Genomic DNA, 26,475 nt, shown 5'->3' with positions numbered 1-26,475 from the left:
AGTTTGAAAACTCCACCGGTTGTCTTAAGTCCGCGAACTTGTTTGTGAGCTTAAGAGGTTATGATCTAAAGATGTGCTCTGAACATGAAACTAAAATTACTAAGGAATGCTATATGCAAACTGTGGCTATAAAGTTCATGAGCCGATTCAATCGAATCGAATCATCTTTGTTTCAATTGTGTCTTGTGTAGTTACATAAGATCTCATAGCAATTGAAAAACTCTTTAACTAGTTCATTTGAGTCAATTGAACTAGTTATGGTGAAGAAGAACAAGGTTAATATGAAATTATCATATGGTTAACCTTTGGGGTTACTATGTTGAACCAACATACACGTACACATTTGGGCATGGTTTTCACAAACCCAGTAAACGTCTACCCAAGTGTGTGTGACAAGCTAAGTTTTCGATCTAAAGGTTGATAAATATTAGCTTGAATCTAAATCAGGTTTTCATCTAACGGTGAATATGGATTGCTTTGTAACTAAGGCAAAACCCTGATTTGAAGACTATATAAAGGAGATATCTATCATTGTGCAAAACTAATCCCCACACGTTTGTGTGATACTAGTGCGCTCGCTAGAGTCGATTCTCCTTTAACCTTTGGTTTTCTTCTCTAAAACCAGGTTAACGACTTAAAGACTTCGTTGGGATTGTGAAGCCAGACCGGTACTACTTTTATCGTAGTTGTGTGATCTGATCTTGCATCTTCTATCGTACGAGTACAATCTTTGATTGGCTTGAGATCGTGAGAGTTCTCCGATAGGCAAGATAAAGAAGTCACAAACATCTTCGTCTCACTGTTTGTGATTCCTCGACAAACCGCCTGTGTAGTCAGGAAGGATTGTAGAGAGGTGATTGATTAATCTAGGTTGTTCTTCGGGAATATAAGACCGGATTATCAATTGGTTCCTGTTCACCTTGATTTCATATCTTAAGATGAAACAAAACCTAGGGTTTATCTGCGGGAGACAGATTTATCCTTTGATAGACTTTTTTATGTGAGACAGATTTGTTTATTATCAAGTCTGCGATTTTGGGTTGCAGCAACTCTTGGTTGTGGGTGAGATCAGCTAAGGGAATCAAGTGCGCAGTATCCTGCTGGGATCAGAGGCGTAGGAGTACAACTGTACCTTGGATCGGTGGGAGACTGATTGGGGTTCAACTATAGTCCAGTCCGAAGTTAGCTTGGAGTAGGTGATAGACGCATTTATGTGTCTAATTTGTCCTCAATGTTTCGTATTGTTAGTACTTGTTTTCGTCCTTATTATGGTGTTTTGTGTGTTTGTATGTATTTTTTGGAAATAAATATTGATGGAAAATTCGGCTCAAAAAGTTGTTAAAGGCACCCTGGAGGACATATGTTATTCGGACTCCAGCAACGGATAAGGGGCGACCACTAGATAAGGGGTGACCTTCTTTAACAAATTCAAAATTTTGTTTTGGCGGGAAAATGGTGAAGAGAACTGGCAGATTTTCAATCGGATGTTTGGACGTGATTTAGTGAGATTCAATCCCTGAAACTACATGGGTAGATGTGATTTGTCTTAACAAAGCTGGTATGGGTGTTTTTTTCGATCAAGTTTGGCTAGATAACCCAAGATATGAAATCAGAGCATCACGGGTTGGTTTTCCATTCCGAGTCCTGATTGAGTGACCAAGAGATTTTCGCATGGCTGCTGCATGTTGGAACACTTATGGACAATGACTGGATGCGTTGAGAGTAATTTGGCGTGGGGAAACAGCGTGAGAAGCTAAATCATGGAAGAAAATATTCCCAAAATATTTTTCATCAAGGCCGAGTTAAGAGAGAATTATCTTGAGTTATAACGATATTTCTTGGTGCTACTGGCTATATAAAGGGTGCTGGTGTTTCATAAAGGGGGATGGAGAGTTTGGGAGAGGAATAGAGCACCACAGAGTTGAAAAATCAAGCTGCAGAAACCTCTATTGTTGCTGCTACACGAAGAAAACGAAGAACATTTGACCCACAGGAATTGTCGTTCATGCTACAGTGACAGCGACAAAGGAAGACAGACTTATTTGCTACAGAGTTTGCGACAGAGAGCCGTGGGTCTTAGAGAAACAGTAACAGTGACACATCCTATGTATCGTTCTTTGGTTTGTAACAAATATAATTGTTACAAACCCGATTTTGAATTATTTCTCCCTTTTCATCATTTGTAAACACCCTTTGAGCAATAATATTGATTTTTGAGCGTGTTTCCAACAACATGATGAGCTAGACCCCAATCCTTGGGGCGACGGAGGATGCTATCTTTCCAATGAAAAAGTGGTAATTCTTAATTATTTAATTTGTGCAATTTTTATTTATGATTATTTGCCTAGATTGAAAATAGATTTTATGGTTTTTGTTAAACAATTGTATTTTCTTTTGATGGAACATGCTTAGCCTAGGGTTTTGATGTCTCATGCTTTGGATTAACATTTGTTGATTCTAAAAATCTACTTTTGCAATAGTTAAGAATCAATTTGAACGTGTGAAATTGCATGATTATAATTAGTATCACTTTGGAATTGGTAAATAGCGGAATCCTAGCCCCAGTCTCTCCATAATTCTCACAACACTTTTTATTCGAGTTTGTTATATTTTTTTTATTTATAAAAATTAAGTCTAAAAAAATCTTCCTTCACAAGTCTCAACGAACCTTTTTACTACAACAACTTGAAAACACATCAAATTTTTGGCGCCGCTGCTGGGGAACATCAACTTATGCACAGGTGGGTCTGAGAATAAAACTGTTGATGAAGCGATGACATTTTTGAATGAAATCGCCGATAAGACCCAACAATGGGAAAATAGTAGGGAACCCCAGAAAAAAATTCTTCTAAGTAGAGGAAATGTTAATATGGTAGAAGGAACTTATGAGTCAGATGCTAAAATAGCAGCTATAGCCAAAAGGTTAGAAGCCTTAGAATTAGGTCATTCTAGTGGTAGTAGTGGAAGAAATGAGCCTTTTTGGGAAGGCCTTGCTGTTGAAGAGCAAGACAATGCTCTTTATAACAACACTAGGTTTGATAACCGACAGAAGTTTGACCCATATTCAGAAACCTATAACCCTGGCTGGAGAAACCATCCAAACCTTTCCTGGTCCAAGGGCCAGAATCAAGGTCAGTCTAGTAATGCTCAGGTTCCCCCAGGTTTTGGCAATACTAAGAATCCTTCAGCTCCAGCACAGTTTTAGAACCCTTCGGATAAGAAGATTATGAGTTTAGAAGAGTCTCTTGCTTTGTTAACTCGTAATACTGTGCAGTTTCAGCAATCTGTTGCTCAAGGTTTAGAAGAAAATAAGAGAATAGGTCAGGCTAACTCTCAGGCTATTTCCGAGTTGAAAAACCAGGTTAGTCAGATAAATGAGTCTTTAAGAGAAAGAGGTAAGTTTCCTAGTCAGACTCGACCCAACCCTAGAGGAATTAATGAAATAGGTGAAAGACCATCTGATCATGTGAATGTTATTAAAACCCTTAGGAGTGGTAGAGTGATAGACAACAAGGTTTCCATGCCTGATAGTGAACATGCTGTAGTTCACCCTTCTGAACCAGAAACTGAGGAGACTGATAGAGTCTCTAAAGAGACCAATGAGGGTCATATTGAGCCCGGCTTTGTCCCTAGATCCCCATTCCCACAGCTGCTAGTTCCAACTAAGAGGGAGTCCAATTTTAATGATATATTGAAGGTTTTTAAGCAGGTAACTATCAACCTTCCACTACTGTATGCAATTAAGAAAAGTCCCTCTTATGCCAAGTTTCTCAAGGATATGTGTACGCGAAAGCGAAAGCTTAATGTCCATAAGAAAGCCTTTCTAGCTAGTCACGTGAGTTCTATTATTCATAATACCACTACTCCTAAGTATAAAGACCCAGGGTCCCCTACCATTTCTTGCACAATAGGTAAATACCATGTTGAGAAAGCGTTGCTTGACTTAGGAGCTAGTGTGAACTTACTGCCATATCATGTGTACCTTAAGCTAGGACTTGGTGAGATGAAACCTACCCAGACGACACTTCAGTTAGTTGATAGGTCCGTTAAAATTCCTCGTGGTGTGATCGAGGATGTTTTCATAGAGGTTGACAAGTTTATTTATCCAGTGGATTTTGTTATCCTAGATACCCAACCTGTCCCTGACCCAGAGAACCAGATACCGATAATTTTAGGTCGCCCGTTTTTAGCTACATCCAATGAGATCATTAACTGTCGAAATGGTATTATGAAATTGTCTTTTGGTAATATGACTATTGAGTTGAACATTTTTAATATTAGTAAGCTACCATCTGAACTAGATGACTCGAACATAGAAGAGGTGAACATGATAGGAACATTAGTAGAGGAGTCATTACCAAACACTTTGTTAGAAGATCCATTAGAGAAATTCCTAGCTCACTTTGGGATTGATTTTGATGATGATAATGTGATTAATGAGGTGAATGCTTTGTTAGATTCAACCCCTTTGTTGGACACTAGTAATTTATGGAAACCTAAGTTTGAACCACTACCAGTTTCTAAGTCTACCCTAGTTCCTTCGTTAGAAGAGCCTCCTAAGTTGGACCTAAAACCATTGCCAGATACCCTGAAATATGTGTTTATAGGCCCGTCTGAGACTTTACCTGTGATTATTTCTTCCATATTGGATAGTGATCAGGAAAGTAGGCTAGTAACCGTCCTTCAAAACAACAAGGAAGCTTTAGGGTGGACCATAGCTGACATTAAGGGTATAAGTCCCACTGTTTGTATGCATCAGATCTATTTAGAGAGTGATACCAAACCTTCTAGCGAGATGCAATGTCGACTAAACCCTAATATGAAAGAGGTAGTTCGATATGAGGTCCTTAAGTTGTTAGATGCAGGCATTATCTACCCCATTTCAGAAAGTAAGTGGGTCATCCCCGTTCAGGTTGTTCCCAAGAAATCCGGTATTACTGTAGTCCACAATGATAACAATGAGTTAATCCCGACCCGAGTGACCACGGGTTGGCGTGTTTGTATTGACTATAGTAAATTGAACAAGGTCACTAGGAAGGACCACTTTCCCCTTCCCTTCATCGACCAGATGCTAGAGAGATTAGCTGGACATAGTCACTACTGCTTTTTAGATGGCTACTCTGGATATAATCAGATCGTTATTGCCCTAGAAGACCAGGAGAAAACCACTTTTACCTGTCCCTTTGGTACCTTTGCGTATAGACGCATGCCTTTCGGGCTTTGTAATGCCCCTGCGAATTTTCAGCGTTGCGTGATGAGCATATTTTTTGACATGGTAGAACGGTTCTTAGAGGTCTTTATGGATGATTTTTCAGTGTTTGGTTCGTCTTTCGATGAGTGCTTGCATCATTTGTCACTAGTGTTGACTAGGTGTAAGGAAAAGAATTTAGTGCTTAATTGGGAGAAATGTCACTTCATGGTTCGTTCAGGAATTGTTTTAGGGCATATCGTATCTTCTAAGGTTATATAGGTAGATAAATCCAAAGTTGACCTTATTAAGACTTTACAGGTCCCAAAAACCGTAAGAGATATTAGGTCATTCTTAGGGCATGCAGGTTTTTATCGTCGATTCATTAAGGATTTTAGCCTAATTTCTAGACCTCTTTGCAATTTGCTTGCAAAAGATGTTAAGTTTGTCTTTGATGATGCTTGTTTAGAGGCTTTTGAGAATCTTAAGAATTTACTCACTACCGCCCCCATAGTCCAGGCACCCAACTGGAACCTACCCTTTGAGATCATGTGTGATGCTTCAGATTATGCTATTGGTGTTGTGCTAGATCAGCGAGAAAACAAATTACTTCATGTGATTTACTATGCTAGCAAAACTCTTAATGATGCCCAGTTAAACTATACCACTACCGAGAAGGAACTGTTAGCCATTGTGTTTGCCTTAGACAAGTTTAGACCCTATCTCTTAGGTTCTAAGATCGTCATATATACTGATCATGCCGCTTTGAAATATCTTCTGTCTAAGAAGGATACGAAACCTAGATTGATTAGGTGGATCCTTTTGTTGCAAGAGTTTTCGCCAGACATTAGAGACAAAAAGGGTGTCGAAAATGTTGTAGCAGACCACTTGTCTAGGATAGTTGTTAGTTTCCCTGATGATTCCCTTCCTATAAGGGATAGCTTTCCTGATGAACAATTGTTCTTTGTTACCCAACTACCTTGGTATGCGAATATAGTGAAATATCTTGTTACTGGTCGAATGCCCCAACATTGGGGTAAACAAGATCATTCTAGGTTTTTAGCTGAGGTTAAGCACTTCTTTTGGGATGATCCTTATTTGTTTAAGTATTGTACATACCAGATTATTAGGAGATGCATACCTGAGAGTGACCAGTCCAGTATTATTTCCTTTTGTCATGATCATGCTTGTGGGGGTCACTTTAGTGCTAAAAAAAATGCTGCTAAGATATTGCAGTGTGGATTCTATTGGCCTTCGTTGTTTAAAGACTCCCACAGTTACTGTGTGACTTGTGAACATTGCCAGAAATTAGGAACCATATCCCGTAGGAACATAATGCCCTTGAACCCTATTTTAGTTGTTGAGGTCTTTGATGTGTGGGGTATTGACTTTATGGGTCCGTTTCCTGATTCTTTTGGTAACTTATACATCCTTGTCGTTGTAGACTATGTCTCTAAGTGGATTGAGTTATTGAAAGAAATATGGACCTTTTAGGCTTTTGATGAAGAAATATGGTTGTAGATGGGGAAAAACGATTTGCTGGTTTTTAAGGAATTGAGGAGATGACCGTACGGAGGAGACTCCTCGAACCGAGCGAAATGTTAAACCTCACACAGATGCACCGCTGCAAAGGGGGTGCTTTAGATTCGAGAGATCAATCTGTAGTACTCTAGCCTAAATCAAGACAATGACCGTTCCAGAGTAAATTCGGTCACAAGAGAGGATGGGTTGATCTGTAGGAGGGAAGCTGAGAAATGTGTGGAATCAATGGTAATCAAATATTATGGGTGTGTGAATTCCGAATACTATAAGCTCTGAGTGATTGAAATTGCTCCATTGAGAGTAGTTGCTCAATTGATGAGTTGATGATATCGTGTTGTCGATGAGACGTGAGATTGATGATACTGATGATGCCGATGATTCAATCATGATTCAGAGACTTATTTATATTGCTGGAATTTTAGACACCATGATTCCATGAAGTGTGACAGTTGATGGAATCAAGGAGTGGGGAAGTGGAGATCGTGTTTGAAACCAGTTGCTCAACGTTTGAATACACGTGTCGTAGACCGCCAGACCAAAACCCTAAGTGATATCCCCCCAAGTGACACGATTGAAGTCTCGTGGTTTGATGGTACGATGAGTCCATGTAGTCGTTGAGTTGAACATGATGTTCTGAAACTCATGAATTGAACATGTCATGAGACAGAGGTATAGTTCTTATGATAAAGTGAGCAAGTATTGCTCATTCGATGGATCGTTGAATATTGATTGTTGAACCAATATTGAGCATATATTCCTCATCTGAGCAAGTGCTGCTCATGTGATGAATTGTTGAATATTTGATCGTCTGAGCATGTGTTGCTCAAATGATGGATTATTGGCAGCGTACCAAAAATATTAATTAGAATACTGGTCGTTGAACCGAGCATAATTAATAAAATTAATGACCATGAGAACGTCGTAAAATTATTAAGGTTGGAATCTGGAATGATGATCCTTGGATTCAGAAACCCTAATTTGATCAATTGATGATCAATTCATGGTTCGTCAGGATTTCAACCATGGAATGAAGGAGGGAGAGACTACATGGACCGTGGGTCAACCATGTAGTGTCCATATGCTCACGTGAGAAAATACAAATAACTCATGAAGAGTTGACGATTTGTTGGTGAAAGAATGATCAAATGTTGATTTAATCATTTATTCGAAAATACTCGTTTGAGCCTTAGGTGAGAAAACCTAATTAATTATGACGAGGCGAGGGACCGACCATTGAGTCATGAAACCGGCCATGGGTTGTCACGCGACCGCCTGACGATCACTTCACGAAAATCCAAAGTGTTTGGAAGAGTTTTGGACCTAATACGAGCAATTGTGCAAATTAGGTCAAAACTGTGAAAATTGATGGGACCGGCTTCCGTGAGTCAAAGAGCCAATCTTGGTCGGTAAAGATAGTGTGCTCGTGTCCCCAAGGCGTCCGCGTCTCAGTCCTGAGAATTTTGATATTTTCTGGCGTGCAATTGAGCGTCCATTCGAAAAAAATATGCCAAAATTAGGGTTTCGACGAAACTGAGGAAAACACCATGAGATGATGAAAAATAATTATAAAATAAGGGATGAGAAGGCGTGGGACCGCCATGGTCAAGACATGGTCGGCCGGTCGTGACCACGGTCCCGTGGTGCCTTTTTCTTAATTTTATAATATTTTGATGATTTTATGAAAAATTCATGAATTTTGAGAAATTTGATGAATTTAGGGAGTTTCCATGAATTGAAGGAGTTTTCATGAGTTCAGGAAGCAAAAAATATTAAAATAATAAAAACAAGGGCATGTGGGACCGTGGAAGGCATGGCCGACCGGCTTGGACCCGGTCCCACGAGTTTTCATGATTTTTTTAATATTTTTAGGTATTTTTGATGATTTGAGGGAATTTTTCCTAATTTGAGATAAATACCATGAAATCAAGGAATTTGATGAATTCAAGTAAAACTAATAATAAAATAATAAAACAAAGGGGCGTGTGGGGCCGGCTAGGGGATGGCCGGCCGGCCAAGGCCCGGTCCCACAAATTTTCATAATTTATTTTATTTTATTATTATTATTTGATGATTTGTGCAAAAATACCATGAAATCAATGAGTTTTTTCATGAAATTAGAGAAATAATAATAATAATAAAATAATAAGGAACCGTGGGGTGTGGGGACGGTTGGGCAATGGTCACGCCCCACACTCCTTTCCTTAATTTTATATTATTTTTTATGGATTTATGGAAGTACCATGAAACCGAGGAGTTTCCTCGAGACGAAGGAGATTTGATAAAATGAGAGAATTTTCATTAAATCATGGAGAATAATAAAAATGCATTAAAAATATAAAACTGGCGTGGGATTGACCACGACATGGTCGGTTGGTCGTGTGTCCGTGCTCTCAGCACCCTGGTCAATATTTTTAATTATTTATTATTTTCTTCTCTATTTTGCATAGGTTCATCGTTTCGTTGTATTTTGAAATACTCGTTCGTGGGGTGACTGTTAGTGTATCTTCGTTGAATACACTTTCACCATTTGAATCAGGGCTTACTTAGAGGTAGCTCAGACACCCGGTTGTTGATTATTTATTACTAATTGTGGAATTCAGTGGAGAATAATTCACAAAACTGAATAATAAGATGTTTATTATTAATTCATAGGATCAGCTGAGGATTCGACTACGAATTCAGGATAATAAAGTGAGCATTACCATTCCATGGAATCGTAGATTCGACCATAGAATCAGAGTAATTAAGATTTATCTATTACCATTTATGAGACCAGTTGTGGATTCGATCATGAAATTGGAGTAATGAGATAATATAGTTATTGTTATTCTATGAGATCAAGCCGTGAATTCGATCATAGAATCAGAACAATTGTTATTGCCATTCCATGGGACCAGTCGTGGATTCGACCATGGAATATGAGCGATTGTAATTAGGAATAATTAACTTTGTGGCTCTATACTAGCAGAGCAAGCTGTCTAGGAGCATTAATTATCCTGATACGATCTTGTCGGTAAGTCATATCTTTTATATAGTCAGGGTAAACTCATTGTTTGTTCCTGAAGACGTTATCGCTCTATACTAGCAGAGCAAGCTGTCTAGGAGTCGTCCATCTCATGATACTATATAGAAATAATCACTGAAAGTATTCGGTATTCATGAGATATGCCGTTGTCCAGTCGTGAGACTACATATCCACATGTACTCTGAGAGAAGGTACTCTCCGTTGAGAATTCGATGAGAGACCCGTGTCTCGATACTCACGTCTGATTGCTGAATCAGAGCTTCGTATGAGTTTGCGAATTTAGCCTTTATCGAAAATCCACCATCTACATTAAGTCCCCTGCTTACTGAGGAAAGTTGTGTTCCTCTATCAGCATTAAATGGTGATTTTCCGGCCATAAATAATAATACCAGTAATTGAACTTAGTCGTAAGTTGAGACATTACTGGATTTAGAGAGCATGAGAAAGCCACGACTTGATGAAGGCTTCAATGTCATGATTGGAGCGTCGTTTGATGATCATAAATTGGTGTTGAACCACTGGTTTAGACGACGAGTCCGTGGTCGGTTAGGATTCGCGGGTCGGGCCCAATAAGGAAATCCTTAGAAAATTAGGTTTTGGAAATAAAAATTGATATAAAAGGGATTAATCCCTCTTCTTTTTTTATTCCTTCCTCACACGATAAGCACCTTGATCAACTCTTCATCTTCATCACGCCAGCATCAAGAAGTCGCCGAGTTCCAGCGTCGCCGCCATCGTCGTCGCCTGTCACCATTGCCGCCGGCCAATTTCTGGCCGAACTTTCCAGGTGCGTTTTTTTTTTGATGATGTTTTCTGATTCTATGACCTTCATGAATTGTTCATGCTTTCACCATGATGAAATTATATACATGTGTGTATATTAGTGTGAGTTTTATGAAAAACCCTCGTTTTTTGAAAACGTACGTTCGTTTGATCGTTAGTTTTGAAAACTAACTATAATCCCTGATTTAGGAGATATTTTTTTTATTTTTTTGGTATATGAACCTAGGTCCAGTGATAAAACTTAGTGTATGAGCTTTCATGTGTACCACGGTTTTATCATAAAAGGAGTAAATTTTCACGAAATCGAAATAATCCTTCGTTTTGAAGACAAATAACGACGGCACGAAGGAAAATATGTATGATGAACTTATGTCAAGTGATAAAATTTTGCTTATAAGATTTCATGTAAATACAAAACTTTATCATATGTATGAGATGTGAGCTTTCACAATATTTTTTGAAATAAACCTTCGTTTTAAAGACAAATAACAGCGATACGAAGGAAAAATAGTTTTTTTTTTTTATATGCAGCCGTGACATATATTGTGTAAAATATGATGGTATATTTTATTTGCATGAATTTGTTTTCATTAGATAAAATTCTTGAGAATTCATGTAAGCAATGTTGCATTAATTGTTATTTTTTCGAAAAATCAGAAACGTGGGTTTTGAGGAACCTTCGAAGATAGACAATATATTTATGATGAAATATTTTAATGTTATGAACTTCATAGGTCAGTTGTGTGAATGTTCACATTATGAAAATTGTGTCCGTGATTTTATGAAAAATCAGTTTCGAAATTAATAAAGCTTCGTTCGTTTTTTTGCAGTTTTCGAAGAGACGAACGATTTTGAGGTGTTAACTCTAGCATTACTATCACTATTGTTAGTGGAAGTATAAAAGGTAAGAGTTAAGAGTTACCATTTTTTGCTGATGTTGGTTTGTTTACATAGTAGTAATCTTTGATCTTCCGGTTCCAGAAAATGTCGACCAACAATAACAGCAATTACGATTACTGGTATTCCTCTTATTCCTCTGGCTCTTCTGATGAGGATTCCGACGCTCCTGTAGCGAAATCAAAGTCTAGGGTTACCCAGGAAGGGGCGAAGACTAATGTTCCTTTGGGTGAGCGAAGAGTCTCTTTTGCTGAACTCGAAAAGAAAAGAGATGAAGACAAAAAGGAGGATGCCCGTCAACGTGAAAAAGATCGCACCCGGCATAAAAGACAGAGGGTTGAGGAGAAGCGTCAATTCTTGGATAGGGTGCCTTCTAATTCTGATGTTGATGCTTCCGAAGGACAAATCACATGGGAACCATCCGAACGTTACATTAAGCCTGATCGATATGAAAGAGAGCATCGGAGGACGATGAAGAAAATTGAAGCTGAAGCTGCAGCAGAAGATAATTCAGATTCAGATGATGATGTTATCTTCCGTCCACCGGACTTCACCAATGATCCTGACAGTGACTCTGAAAAAGATGATTCCGAGAAGGACAGTGACGATGAAGCTGACAATTCGGATGAGTCCGACGAGTAGTTTTACTTCCATCTTCTTGTAGATGGTAGAGCATTCCCTTTTAGTCTTCATAGTGGATATCTTTCTTTTGACTGTTTAAACGACTTTACTTCAATTAGACTTTTCTTCTGAATGATGAACATTTTGTTAACGTCGATTTCTTCTAATCCATGACATGGACCAATGTCCATATATCCAAATTCATCATGACTTGTCGATTTTCATGAGAAGTAACATAACACACGCCGAGAATTCATGACGTGTACAAGGCTGTGTGGCCTATCCTTTGACCCGTGATGTTCAGTCCCTAGTGTGTTATTTTCCTCCGTGTCTTCGGTATCGATCTTTGAAGTCTAGGGTTTCAGTGAAACTCGTAACTGAGTTGACTACATGACTATCGCCTGATATATATATTTTCAAGACTTCAAATCTATGATCCACGCAAATATTTCTTCCATCCCTGAGTCAGTTTCATCGTGCAGAGAAGTTTTGACCCTACCCTCTTGCCATCATGTCGAGCAATAACATTTCTTCTCAAAATGATCTTCAGTCGAAGCGTGAAATAGCAACGTCTATCCCAGTAAGTTGTACACTTCTTCTTATTCTTCTCCTTTCTTGTCTTTGTTCAATCGAGATTGTTGATCACAAGAGAATGATTTGTCGTAGGACTGTAAGAAGAATGCTACTCCTCATAATGCAAGGCCTAAGCGGACTGTTAGAGCTCCTGCCCGGTATGGATCGGCTCGTGCTGAAGCTGGATCGTTTGTAAGTAAACCTATGACTCTTAAGATTGTACTGAGTCCCGGGATTAACACTCCTTCGTTTCATCGTAGGCAGATGTCCGTGTCGTCGTCGATGCTAGACGAAGAAAGAGTGGAAAGTCCGTGACCGTGGTTGAAGTTGAGGAAAGCAGTAACCAGGCATGTAAATACTCTGTAGGATCCGTGGAGACCGAAGACGGTGTCCCTGCTCATGAATACCCAACCGCTGGACTTTTATTCGAAGCCCCATTAATTAATACCTTCCCAGACAATGAAATGGTCGGAGGATTCGTGATTCCCAAATGTCATGCGTCTTTGTACACCAAGATCTGGAAGAAATATGGTCACATTGCTACCACAGAAGTGTGGAAAGGTTTTCTTCCAACCCTTTTAACCACGGTAGCGGGGCTATTGCCGATCATCGAGGAAATGAATCAGATGTATTTGCGAGACGTCAAAAACCATGAACTACACCAATGGGATAAAATGATCTCGAATTGTGAGATATTGCGATTCAATGTGAGCTGGCTCCGTCATCGTCTTGAGATAATCAAGGTTCATAAGGCGGCGGAGGCTGCTGATGCAATTTCCATGAATGCAGCTTTACCGGATGAGGAGAGGATACTGGCTCTGGAGTCAGCAAGGGTTGAGAAAGCGGTCGAAGATTTGAAGGCAAAGACCAAGATTTTTCAGAAGAAGCTTGAAGAGGCTTCTTACAGGGATTATCCATTGCTGGATGGTTTGGTCTGAGTGAGCATTTGTGGTTGTTGTTTTTTGAGTAAATCTGAGTTTCTAGTTAGGTGAAACAATTGATCATGGCATGAACGAATTTTGCTCATTTATGAAATGTTTAATGAACAAAGGAGCATTCGCATGCTTTTTGGAGGAATGAAATTACATTTTTGAAAATGCTTGAAATGATGAAGAGGTAGTTTGTTTCATGGATCAGGCGTAATAAGCTTTGAGACATTTGCCATTGATGATGTTTCCTTCCTTTCCTCCATTGATTGCTAAAATTTTGTAGTATCCGCTAGACACTGCTTTGATAACAACATATGGCCCTTCCCATTTAGGAGAGAACTTAGGAGCGGACATGTCTTGTTGAATGTGTTTTGCTGTCTTTAATACCAAATCTCCTACTTGAAATGTTCGAGGTCTTACCATTTTGTTGTAGGCTCTGGAGATCCTATGTTTGTAAGCTTCCACATATTTTTCCACCTTGGTTCTCCTTGATTCCAGCATATCTAGCTCAGCAATTCTTGATCTGGAGATTTCGGCCTCATCCCATTGTACACCACTGGATGCTGCAATCCTGGCTGAGGGAACTTTGATTTCTGCTGGAAGTATGGCGTCGGCTCCATAGACAAGGGAATATGGCGAAGTACCGATCGAGCTCCTTGGTGCAGTTCTGTAAGCCCATAGAGCCATGGGTAGTTGCTCATGCCATGATCGAGGATTGTCATGAATCGTCCGACTGATAATCCTGACCAAAGTCTTGTTGGTACTTTATTCTTGACCATTTCCTTGTGGATAGTAAGGAGTGGAGAAGATTTGTTTGATCCCATATTTATTGAGCAGCTTCTCAACATCTTGATTGGCAAAAGGAGTTCCGTTATCTGTGATGATATGCTTAGGAACTCCGAATCTGCATATTATGTGCTCTTTGATGAAGGCGGCAATCGTAACTCCAGTGGTGCTTCGAAGAGGAATAGCTTCGACCCACTTGGTGAAGTACTCTGTCGCAGTGATGATGTATTCATGTTGTTTTGAAGATGCTGGATTGATCTTCCCAATGATATCTAGTCCCCAGCTGTAGAAAGGCCAGACTATTCACAGAATTCAACGGGAGACAAGGAGTGTGGATGAGATTACCATGGGTTTGGCATTGGTGACACCTCTGAACGTGTGCGGCTGCATCATCTTCCATGGTTGGCCAATAATATTTCTCATGAATTTGAAGAAATAGTTTCCTCTTTCCTTGATGTTCTCCATCATGTACTTCCTTCAGGATTGTAGGGATTTCATGTTCGGCTAAGCACCTCAGTAAATTTCCACCAAATTTTGCGGTATAAGATCCCATCGAGATAGACAAATCTCTTAGCTTTCTGAATGAGTTTGACTGCTTGCTTCTTTTCCAGTGGTAGTTCGTTGTCCCGGAGGTATTTGATGTAAGGCTCCCTCCAGTCCCCAGTGTGGTGGACCGTCAAAACCTCCAAGTGATGAGGAGGTGTTTGGCAATCAGGACAAGATCCTTGTAAAGCTCTTGACTGAGTCTCCATGGATGGCCAGTAGTACCATTCTTTGAAGCTTTCTGTAAAGTGTTACCACTAACGTTTGCCCACAGACTTCCTCATGTATGCGCTTGAGCTGTTCTTCCGCTTCGTCGCTCCCAAGACATCGTGATAGAGATCCATCAGGGTTTCGATAGTATAGCCCTCCATGAAGCAAGAAGTAGTTCTTCAATTCCTTGAGGCTGACTTGGCCTTCTGAAATAGAGCTGCTCAATTCATGAATGATGGGTGCTCGCCAATCGTTCGCTGGAATGTCTTCGATCTGAGTGAGCCAAGTTGAAGATACCGTACGCCTCTGTACAGTGATCGTTTTCTGTGCTCCTTCGAATTGCAGCTTGGAGGCGAGAGTTGCTAGGCAATCAGCATGCCTATTGTTAGTCCGTCCAGTATGGACGATCGTTGCGTCAGCAAAATAGGTCAACAGTCGCTGAGCTTCGGTTCTGAATGGAGCAAGTGTGATTTCTTTGAGAGAATACGTTCCATTCATCTGGTTGACCAATAATTTTGAATCTCCCCTTATCTCGAGGTGTGTTGCTCCTGCTTGCTTGGCCAAGGATAATCCTAATAGGAAGGCTTCATATTCCGCTGAGTTGTTGGTGCAGTGGAAATCCAACTTGAACGAATGTGAGAAAACTTCACCAGATGGAGACACCAGCACTATGCCCGCTCCTCCGGTGTCACTACTAGGGGTGGCAGATCCATCAAAGTATAGAAGCCATGTTTCTTCCTTGATGACCAAGATGTCTGGGAATTCGCCGGGCACTTCTTCATGTAGTGTTGTTGTGTCTTCCCCTGGAAAAGCGGCGAGCAAGTCTGCGACCGCTTGACCTTTGATGGCTTTAGGTGGCGTGCAAGCTATGTCAAATTCTGACATCTGGAGTAGCCACTTCGCTGGTCTCCCTATCAAGGCTGGCTTTGATAGCAAGAACTTTATGGGATCAGCTTTGGAGATGAGTACGACCCTGTTAGATAGTAAGTAATGTCTGAACTTCTGGATTGCATGTACCAATGCCAGGCATGCCCTTTCGGCCTTTGGATATCGGAGTTGAGCATCTCTCATTGTGCGGCTGAAGTAGTAAATCGGTCGTTCGACGCCTTCGTCGTCTTCCTGAGCGAGGAGTGCGCCGATGGCGACGTCACTGGAGGCTGTGTAAAGAATCAGGGTCGTCCCTGCACTGGAGACCTCATGACGGCCGGTGACAATAATATCTTGTATTTTATGGAAAGCTTCTTGTTGAACACTGTCCAGGTGAAGCTTGCTCCTTTCTTCAGCAGAGGTGTGAACGAAGCAATGAGTTGAGCTAATCCAGGAATGAAGCGTCGAATATAATTTACCTTGCCCATAAAGCTCTGTAGTTCCTTCACGGTACGTGGAGGAGGCATGGTGGTAATAGCTTTTCCTTGTCTGGGTCGACTTTGATCCCTTCAGCCGTGACCAGGAATCCTAAGAATTTTCCGGAAGAAACTCCGAATGCGCACTTTAAAGGATTCATTTTTAATTTGTATTCCTGCATCTTTCAAACACCTGCCTTAGAACTTCGAGATGAGATGCTCGAGTCTTCGATTTTACCACCACATCATCAACATAGTCTTCTACTTGCTTGTGCATCATGTCGTGGAATATGGCAGTCATGGCTCGTTGATAGGTGGCACCAGCATTTTTAATCCAAAGGGCATCACAGTGTAGTGAAAATTCCCAATGGGAGTACGGAACGCAGTCTTGTTGGCGTCATGTTCATACATCTTGATCTGGTTGTACCCACTATAGCCGTCCATGAATGAGAACATACCGTGACCACTGGTTGCATCGACGAGCATGTCAATGTTGGGTAGAGGAAAATCATCCTTTGGACAACATTTATTCAAGTTCCTGAAGTCGACACAACATCTGATTTGACCATTTTTCTTCTTAACAGGTACCACATTTGCTAGCCACGTTGGATGAAGAATAGGTTTGATGAACCCTGCTGCCAACAGTTTCTGGATTTCGACCTTGATTTGCTCCTCGACTTCGTGTCTAAATTGTCTGGGCGGTTGTTTGACAGCTTTGGAACCAGGGACGATGTGCAGGTGATGGGTGACGAGTTTGTCATCCAGACCCGGCATTTCTTCGTACGTCCAGGCGAAGACATCTTGATATTCTTTCAATAATTTTACCAGCTCGGTCCGCTCCTCTGGTGATAGCGCTGAACTGATCAGGATTGGCCTTGGATCGTCTTCAGTCCCAATGTTGATTGTTTCAAGATCGTCAGTGGTAGAGTCAGTGTCGTCCTGTAGTTGTCGTGGGGCATCTTGGACTTCTTCTTCAAGTGATGCTCACTCTGACACGATTCTTCATGGTGGGGAGACTTTTCATCGTTCTCCCCGATTAATTGCTAATCTTTCCGTCGGCGATAAATGACTCTCCCTTCTACGTCTCGATCGGTCGTGAAGTTTGTCCCTGGAGTTGAGACTTGATCATTATGGCGTTTAGTCGGTGTAGTAGGTGACTTGATCATTTTAGCAGCTGAGGATGACGGATCGTTATCAGCCTTCTCGATAGTCTTCCAGCTTGGAAGTGGAGTACTGCGAATCCTGCTTGGAGGTTCCGGGACGCCTTTTTGAGATTCAAGGAACTCAGTATCATAGACGGGAGCATAAGGAGATGATGAAGCCGGAATGCGAACGATCTTGTTGTCGAGCAGGGCCTTCATGCATTGATGGTATGTTGAAGGAACCACCTTGTTATCATGGAGCCATGGGCGTCCCAGTATTATATGGTAGTCAGGTTCTTGCTCGATCACATGAAACTTTGCTTTCGATCGAATCGGCCCCACCCTCAAATCTATGTATGCATATCCATATGTATGGCTTTGACTTCCTTCAAATCCTGTCATTAGGATGGGATAGCGAACGATTTTACCTTGTGGGAACCTGGCCATCCTGAGAGTCTTCATAGTGACAATGTTGGTGGAAGCACCGGTGTCAACAAGAGCTCTTCTAAATTGGTGCCTTTGATGAAACCAGTGACATACAATGCTCGGTTGTGTCCTTCATCCGTCATGCGATCTTCTTCTCCAAAAGAGATGTTGTCGATCGAATCCCAGGCACTAGGGGACTTCTTCAACTGATGGTGTTGGTGGCGTTATTTGCACGCTGGATGATATCTGGTTGAGTGCTGAAAATGTGTCTGTGCGCTGATCCCTGGAGAAGTGCAGGAGTTCACATAGATTTTCAATCAAATGTGTGACCTCTTGTTCCACCGGCTTCTCGTATGTGGTGAAGCTGTTGATTTGAGGGTCAGATGACGCTTCAGTCCCCGGTGTTGAGGCTTCTGGAGCGGAGATACTGCCTAACTCGGATGTCAATCTGATGAGAAAGTCGAGGATGTGGTTTATCGTCTCCTTCATCAGGTCCATGTTCCTGGTATGGACCTCTAGGATTTGAGCCAACTCTGCCAAAGTCGGGATCCCTCTGCCCTCCATGCCGCCAGGTGTAACATGAGGAATGTTGCCGTTTGAAATATTCTGATCTGAATTAGTTGAATTAGTCCTAAGACCAACCATCTTGTGAGATTGTGAGATTGCAACCGAGAGAATGATCTCCCACTGTGGTCGCCAATCTGTAGATGGGGAAAAACGATTTGCTGGTTTTTAAGGAATTGAGGAGACGACCGTACGGAGGAGACTCCTCGAAACCGAGCGAAATGTTAAACCTCACACAGATGCACCGCTGCAAAGGGGGTGCTTTAGATTCGAGAGATCAATCTGTAGTACTCGGCCTAAATCAAGACAATGACCGTTCCAGAGTAAATTCGGTCACAAGAGAGGATGGGTTGATCTGTAGGGGGAAGCTGAAAATGTGTGGAATCAATGGTAATCAAAGATTGTGGGTGTGTGAATTCTGAATACGATAAGCTCTGAGTGATTGAAATTGCTCAATTGAGAGTAGTTGCTCAATTGATGAGTTGATGATCTCGTGTTGTCGATGAGACGTGAGATTGATGATACTGATGATGTCGATGATTCAATCATGATTCAGAGACTTATTTATATTGCTGGAATTGTAGACACCATGATTCCATGAAGTGTGACAGTTGATGGAATCAAGGAGTGGGGAAGTGGAGATCGTGTTTGAAACCAGTTGCTCAACGTGTGGAGACTTGGTCGATTTTCCACCCACTACCTCGTGAATTCCTTCAACTGATTGCACGACTTGCTCACATTCCATCGTGTGTTTGAACACACGTGTCGTAGACCGCCAGACCAAAACCCTAAGTGATATCCCCCCAAGTGACACGATTGACGTCTCGTGGTTTGTTAGTCAATTGATGACTTCGTGGTTTGATGGGACGATGAGTCCATGTAGTCGTTGAGTTGAACATGATGTTCTGAAACTCATGAATTGAACATGTCATGAGACAGAGGTATAGTTCTTACGATGAAGTGAGCAAGTATTGCTCATTCGATGGATCGTTGAATATTGATTGTTGAACCAATATTGAGCAAATATTATCATCTGAGCAAGTGTTGCTCATGTGATGAATTGTTGAATATTTGATCGTCTGAGCATGTGTTGCTCATCTGATGGATTATTGGCAGCGTACCAAAAATATTAATTAGAATACTGGTCGTTGAACCGAGCATAATTAATAAAATTAATGACCATGAGGTCGTCGTAAAATTATTAAGGTTGGAATCTGGAATGATGATCCTTGGATTCAGAAACCCTAATTTGATCAATTGATGATCAATTCATGGTTCGTCAGAATTTCAACCATGGGACGAAGGAGGGAGCGACTACATGGACCGTGGATCAACCATGTAGTGTCCATATGCTCACGTGAGCAAATACAAGAACCTGAAGAGTTGACGATTTGTTGGTGAAAGAATGATAAATGCTGTTTAATCATTTATTCGAAAATGCTCGTCTGAGCCTTAGGTGAGAAAACCTAATTAATTATGACGAGGCGAGGGACCGACCATGGAGTCATGAAACCGGCCCTGGGTTGTCCGTGACCGCCTGACGATCACTTCATGAAAATCCAAAGTGTTTGGAAGAGTTTTGGACCTAATACGAGCAATTGTGCAAATTAGGTCAAAACTGTGAAAATTGATGGGACCGGCTTCCGTGAGCCAAAGAGCCAATCTTGGTCGGTCAAGATAGCGTGCTCGTGTCCCAAGGCGTCCGCGTCTCAGTCCTGAGAATTTTGATATTTTCTGGCGTGCAATTGAGCATCCATTCGAGAAAATATGACAAAATTAGGGTTTCGAAGAAACTGAGGAAAACACCATGAGGTGATGAAAAATAATTATAAAATAAGGGATGAGGAGGCGTGGGACCGCCGTGGTCAAGCCATGGTCGGTCGGTCGGTCGTGACCGCGGTCCCGTGGTGCCTTTTCCTTAATTTTATAATATTTTGATGATTTTATGAAAAATTCATGAATTTTGAGAAATTTGATGAATTTAGGGAGTTTCCATAAATTGAAGGAGTTTTCATGAGTTCAGGGAAGCAAAAAATATTAAAATAATAAAAACAAGGGCGTGTGGGACCGTGGAAGGCATGGTCGGCCGGCTTGGGCCCGGTCCCACGAGTTTTCATGATTTTTAAATATTTTTTAGGTATTTTTGATGAAATGAGGGAATTTTTCCTAATTTGAGAGAAATACAATGAAATCAAGGAATTTGATGAATTCAAGGAAAACTAATAATAAAATAATAAAACAAAGGGGCGTGTGGGACCGGCTAGGGCATGGCCGGCCGGACAAGGCCCGATCCAACAAGTTTTCATAATTTATTTTATTTTATTATTATTATTTGATGATTTGAGCAAAAATACCATGAAATCAAGGAGTTTTTTCATGATATTAGAGAAATAATAATAATAAAAAAAAAATAATAAGGAACCGTGGGGTGTGGGGTCGGTTGGGACCAAGGCATGGCCGGTCGGCCAATGGTCACGCCCCACACTCCTTTCCTTAATTTTATATTATTTTGTATGGATTTATGGAAGTACCATGAAACCGAGGAGTTTCCTCGAGACGAAGGAGATTTGATAAAATGAGAGAATTTTCATCAAATCATGGAGAATAATAAAAATGCATTAAAAATATAAAACTGGCGTGGGATTGACCACGACATGGTCGGTTGGTCGTGTGTCCGTGCTCCCAGCACCCTGGTCAATATTTTTAATTATTTATTATTTTCTTCTCTATTTTGCATAGGTTCATCGTTTCGTTGTATTTTGAAATACTCGTTCGTGCGGTGACTGTTAGTGTATCGTCGTTGAATACACTTTCACCATTTGAATCAGGGCTTACTTAGAGGTAGCTCAGACACCCGGTTGTTGATTATTTATTACTAATTGTGGAATTCAGTGGAGAATAATTCACAAAACTGAGTAATAAGATGTTTATTATTAATTCATAGGATCAGCTGAGGATTCGACTACGAATTCAGGATAATAAAGAGAGCATTACCATTCCATGGGATCGTAGATTCGACCATAGAATCAGAGTAATTAAGATTTATCTATTGCCATTTATGAGACAAGTTGTGGATTCGATCATGAAATCGGAGTAATGAGATAATATAGTTATTGTTATTCTATGAGATCAAGCCGTGAATTCGATCATAGAATCAGAATAATTGTTATTGCCATTCCATGGGACCAGTCGTGGATTCGACCATGGAATAAGAGCGATTGTAATTAGGAATAATTAACTTTGTGGCTCTATACTAGCAGAGCAAGTTGTCTAGGAGCATTAATTATCCTGATACGAGCTTGTCAGTAAGTTATATAGTCAGGGTAAACTCATTGTTTGTTCTTGAAGACGTTATCGCTCTATACTACCATAGCAAGCTGTCTAGGTGCCGTCCATCTCGTGATACTATATAGAAATAATCACTGAAAATATTCAACATTCATGAGATATGTCGTTGTCCATTCGTGAGACTACATATCCACATGTACTCTGAGAGAAGGTACTCTCCGTTGAGAATTCGATGAGACACCCGTGTCTCGATACTCACGTCTGATTGCTGAATCAGAGCTTCGTATGAGTTTGCGAATTTAGCCTTTGTCGAAAATCCACCATCTACAATGGTATTACACATAAGGTAGCTACCCCGTATCATCCACAGACTAGTGGTCAGATAGAAGTTTCCAATCGGGAGATAAAACGTATATTAGAGAAAACAGTTAATCCTAATCGGAAAGACTGGTCGTCTAGGCTTACTGATGCCTTATGGGCTTACCGTACTGCGTTTAAGACCCCCGTTGGAATGTCTCCTTATTGGCTTGTTTATGGCAAGGCATGTCACTTACCTGTTGAGTTAGAACATAGAGCTTATTGGGCTGTTAAGAAGCTAAATTTTTCACTCGACAAGGCAAGATCCCATAGGAAACTCCAGCTCAATGAGTTGGAAGAGATTCGTAGAGATGCATACGATAGTGCTAAGGAGTATAAGAACAAAATGAAACTTGTGCATGATAGAAATATCTTAAGAAAGTCATTTTCTCCAGGTCAAAAAGTTCTTCTGTATGATACCCGCTTGCATTTTTTCCCTGGGAAGTTACGTTCTCGGTGGACGGGTCCTTTTATTGTTCGCACTGTCTTTCCTCATGGATCTGTTAAAATCGAGACACCGGATGGTAGTAGTTCTTCGAAGGTTAACGGTCAGAGATTGAAACCCTTTTTAGAGCCCTTTCTTACAGGTGATATTGAGGAGGTCCCTATGGAGGACCCTGTTTACCCTTAATTGACCATCGAGGCGATTGTATGTTGTATATTAGTTTTTGATTTCTCTCTTCACCCAGGTACTATCTTTCCGACTTCTCTCTTTACTGATTCCTCGTTTTACTTTACTTTTTGGTATTGCTCTTTCATTAGAAACATTGAGGAAAATGTTAGATTTAATTTTGGGGGTGGAGAATAAACTTTTTAGCTTTAAGTTGCAATAAATAAACTCCAGAGCCTAGAAATTTATGCTGATTAAGGTTGGCACTAACCAATCTAAGTGAATGGGAACATCTTGGTTGTAGGAGTTGAGGAACCAATCTGATTAGATAGAAACATCTAAAGAGTCTATTCATAAAAGCACAGAGTTCAGGTGTTAGAATTAAAATAAAAAAAAACATGATAGTTTCGCCATTTCTCGTTGAATCCTAATCCTTCTATTTTTATTTTCTTTAAGTGATTTGGTGGGGCACACGATTCAAGTTGTTACCATTGCTAGGGTGAAATAGAGTGATTGAGATTTCAAAAAAAAAAAAAAAAGTTGAGTATTGAGACCAGACCATCAGACCAACCGGAATAAATTCAATAAAGTCGACCGCTGGTTCCCTTGTATATGCCTGTTGTGTTGACCTAGAGTTAGGATTATCGACCGCTGGTCCCCTTGCATATGCTAGTTGTGTTGATATTAGTCTGACCGGTATCTCAGTCCATTAGGATAGGTTCATCCTGGCAGAGGCCTTCAGACAGATATGGGAAACACCGTTCACTTTAAACCATCTTTTCTTTATCCATCTTCTTAATATTTCCATGTGATTGGTTGACTCCGGTTATGATGTCTAGAAACTATCTGAGTAGAGATCTGTCACTTTATATGAATTTTAGTATGCTTGAGTGCAAACTCGTGTACAACAATTGGAATTTCGCATCAGGGTACTTCCTCTTGTAGTCAGTGATTGTATGCCAACCAAGGAGATTCTTTAGTGCCTTCCAAGGTTCTGCGTAGATAGCTAGGGTCTGGAGTAATGGTTTTATGGGTACACCTCTGTTAAACCCTCCCGAGATTCACTCGGTTTTATTTATTTTTTTAGTTTTGCTCGAGGACTAGAAAATAATAAGTTTGGGGGTATTTGATAGACGCATTTATGTGTCTAATTTGTCCTCAATGTTTCGTATTGTTAGTACTTGTTTTCGTCCTTATTATGGTGTTTTGTGTGTTTGTAGGTACTTTTTGGAAATAAATATTGATGGAAAATTCGTCTCAAAAAGTTGTTAAAGGAACCCCGGAGGACATATGTTATTCGGACTCCAGCAACGGATAAGGGGCGACCACTGGATAAGGGGTGACCTTCTTTAACAAATTCAAAATTTTGTTTTGGCATGAAAATGGTGAAGAGAACTGGCATATTTTCAATCGGATGTTTGGACGTGATTCAATCCCTGAAACTTCATGGGTAGATGTGATTTGTCATAACAAAGCTGGTATGGGTGTTTTTTTCGATCAAATTTGGCTAGATAACCCAAGATATGAAATCAGAGCATCACGGGTTGGTTTTCCATTTCGAGTCCTGATTGAGTGACCAAGAGATTTTCGCGTGGCTGCTGCATGTTGGAACACTTCTGGACAATGACTGGATGCGTTGAGAGTAATTTGGCGTGGGGAAACAGCGTGAGAAGCTAAATCAGGGAAGAAAATATTCCCAAAATATTTTTCATCAAGGCCGAGTTAAGAGAGAATGATCTTGAGTAATAGCGAGATTTCTTGGTGCTACTGGCTATATAAAGGGTGCTGGTGTTTCATAAAGGGGGATGGAGAGTTTGGGAGAGGAATAGAGCACCACAGAGTCGAAAAATCAAGCTGCAGAAACCTCTATTGCTGCTGTTACACGAAGAACACGAAGAACATTTGACCCACAGGCACTGTCGTTCATGCTACAGTGACAGCGACAAAGGAAGACAGACTTATTTGCTACAGAGTTTGCGACAGAGAGCCGTGGGTCTTAGAGAAACAGTAACAGTGACACATCCTATGTATCGTTCTTTGGTTTGTAACAAATATAATTGTTACAAACCCGATTTTGAATTATTTCTCCCTTTTCATCATTTGTAAACACCCTTTGAGCAATAATAATGATTTTTGAGCGTGTTTCCAACAACATGATGAGCTAGACCCCAATCCTTGGGGCGACGGAGGATGTTATCTTTCCAATGAAAAGTGGTAATTCTTAATTATTTAATTTGTGCAATTTTTATTTATGATTATTTGCCTAGATTGAAAATAGATTTTATGATTTTTGTTAAACAATTGTATTTTCTTTTGATGGAACATGCTTAGCCTAGGGTTTTGATGTCTCATGCTTTGGATTAACATTTGTTGTTTCTAAAAATCTACTTTTGCAATAGTTGAGAATCAATTTGAACGTGTGAAATTGCATTATTATAATTAGTATCACTTTGGAATTGGTAAATAGCGGAATCCTAGCCCCAGTCTCTCCATAATTCTCACAACACTTTTTATTCGAGTTTGTTATATTTTTTATTTATAAAAATTAAGTCTAAAAAAATCTTCCTTCACAAGTCTCAACGAACCTTTTTACTACAACAACTTAAAAAAAAATCAGTAAGCTAGTGTCTGTAGCGGCTTAATACAGTGTGTATTCAATCTGGACTAGGTCCCGGGGTTTTTCTGCATTTGCGGTTTCCTCGTTAACAAAACTTCTGGTGTCTGTGTTATTTATTTTCCGCATTATATTTTATATAATTGAAATAATACAGGTTGTGCGTTCGTGATCATCAGTTGGAAATCCAACCTTTGGTTGTTGATTGATATTGATTGATCCTTGGACATTGGTCTTTGGTACCGTCCAATTTATTCCTTGTATTTGATAAAGACTCACTATTGATTTTAGCTTGAGTAAAAATCAAATCAAGAGAGAGATATTAACTCCTTGAGATACTTTTATCTAGATTGAGTCTGACTGTCTAGTTGATTCTCTAGCAAAGTATTTCAGAGTTAGTCCATACAGATTGCTAAGCGAAATATTGGGTGGTGTTGTTAGACCCCCGCTTTTTCAATAATTATCGTTCATGATTCTCTGGAAATATAGTTATATGAATAACGTATTATAACATGATTTGATTGTTTGTTTTTTCAAGTTGCAAATTGGTAGAACTTGTAATCACATTTATTGCTAGTATAGGGTTTATCATCGAGCGATATCCTTGAACACAAGTAGTATAAATATGGTTATAGCTTATAGTGATATTTCCTTGTAATCATATGAGAACCATGACCTTTGTTCGAATTGTTTACGCAATGTATTTCAATTGCAATGATTATCCTATTTTCATGAATCTTAATGCTCCATGGGAATTGAACTTGATTAGCGCAAGGCGTTAGGTTATTCTTTTGGTAGAATTCATATTTGCATCGTTTAACATGTATGTGTGATGAAATCAGGAAATTGCGGGATATTCTTTCGACTAGGTATCTTAGGGATTTTGATAATGAGAGATTAAATATCAATTCTAGTTATTAAGACAAGAACATGTTAGTGACTGAAAACGAATTCCTTGACCAATACTTTCACATATCCTTGAGTTGATTTGTTTACTTTTATTTATTTGCTTTTATTGTAGTTTATTTTACATA

The sequence above is a fragment of the Papaver somniferum genome, chromosome 7, assembly GCF_003573695.1.
Source record: "Papaver somniferum cultivar HN1 chromosome 7, ASM357369v1, whole genome shotgun sequence".
NCBI classification, from domain to species: Eukaryota; Viridiplantae; Streptophyta; class Magnoliopsida; order Ranunculales; family Papaveraceae; genus Papaver; species Papaver somniferum.
This window is presented reverse-complemented; position numbering follows the sequence as displayed.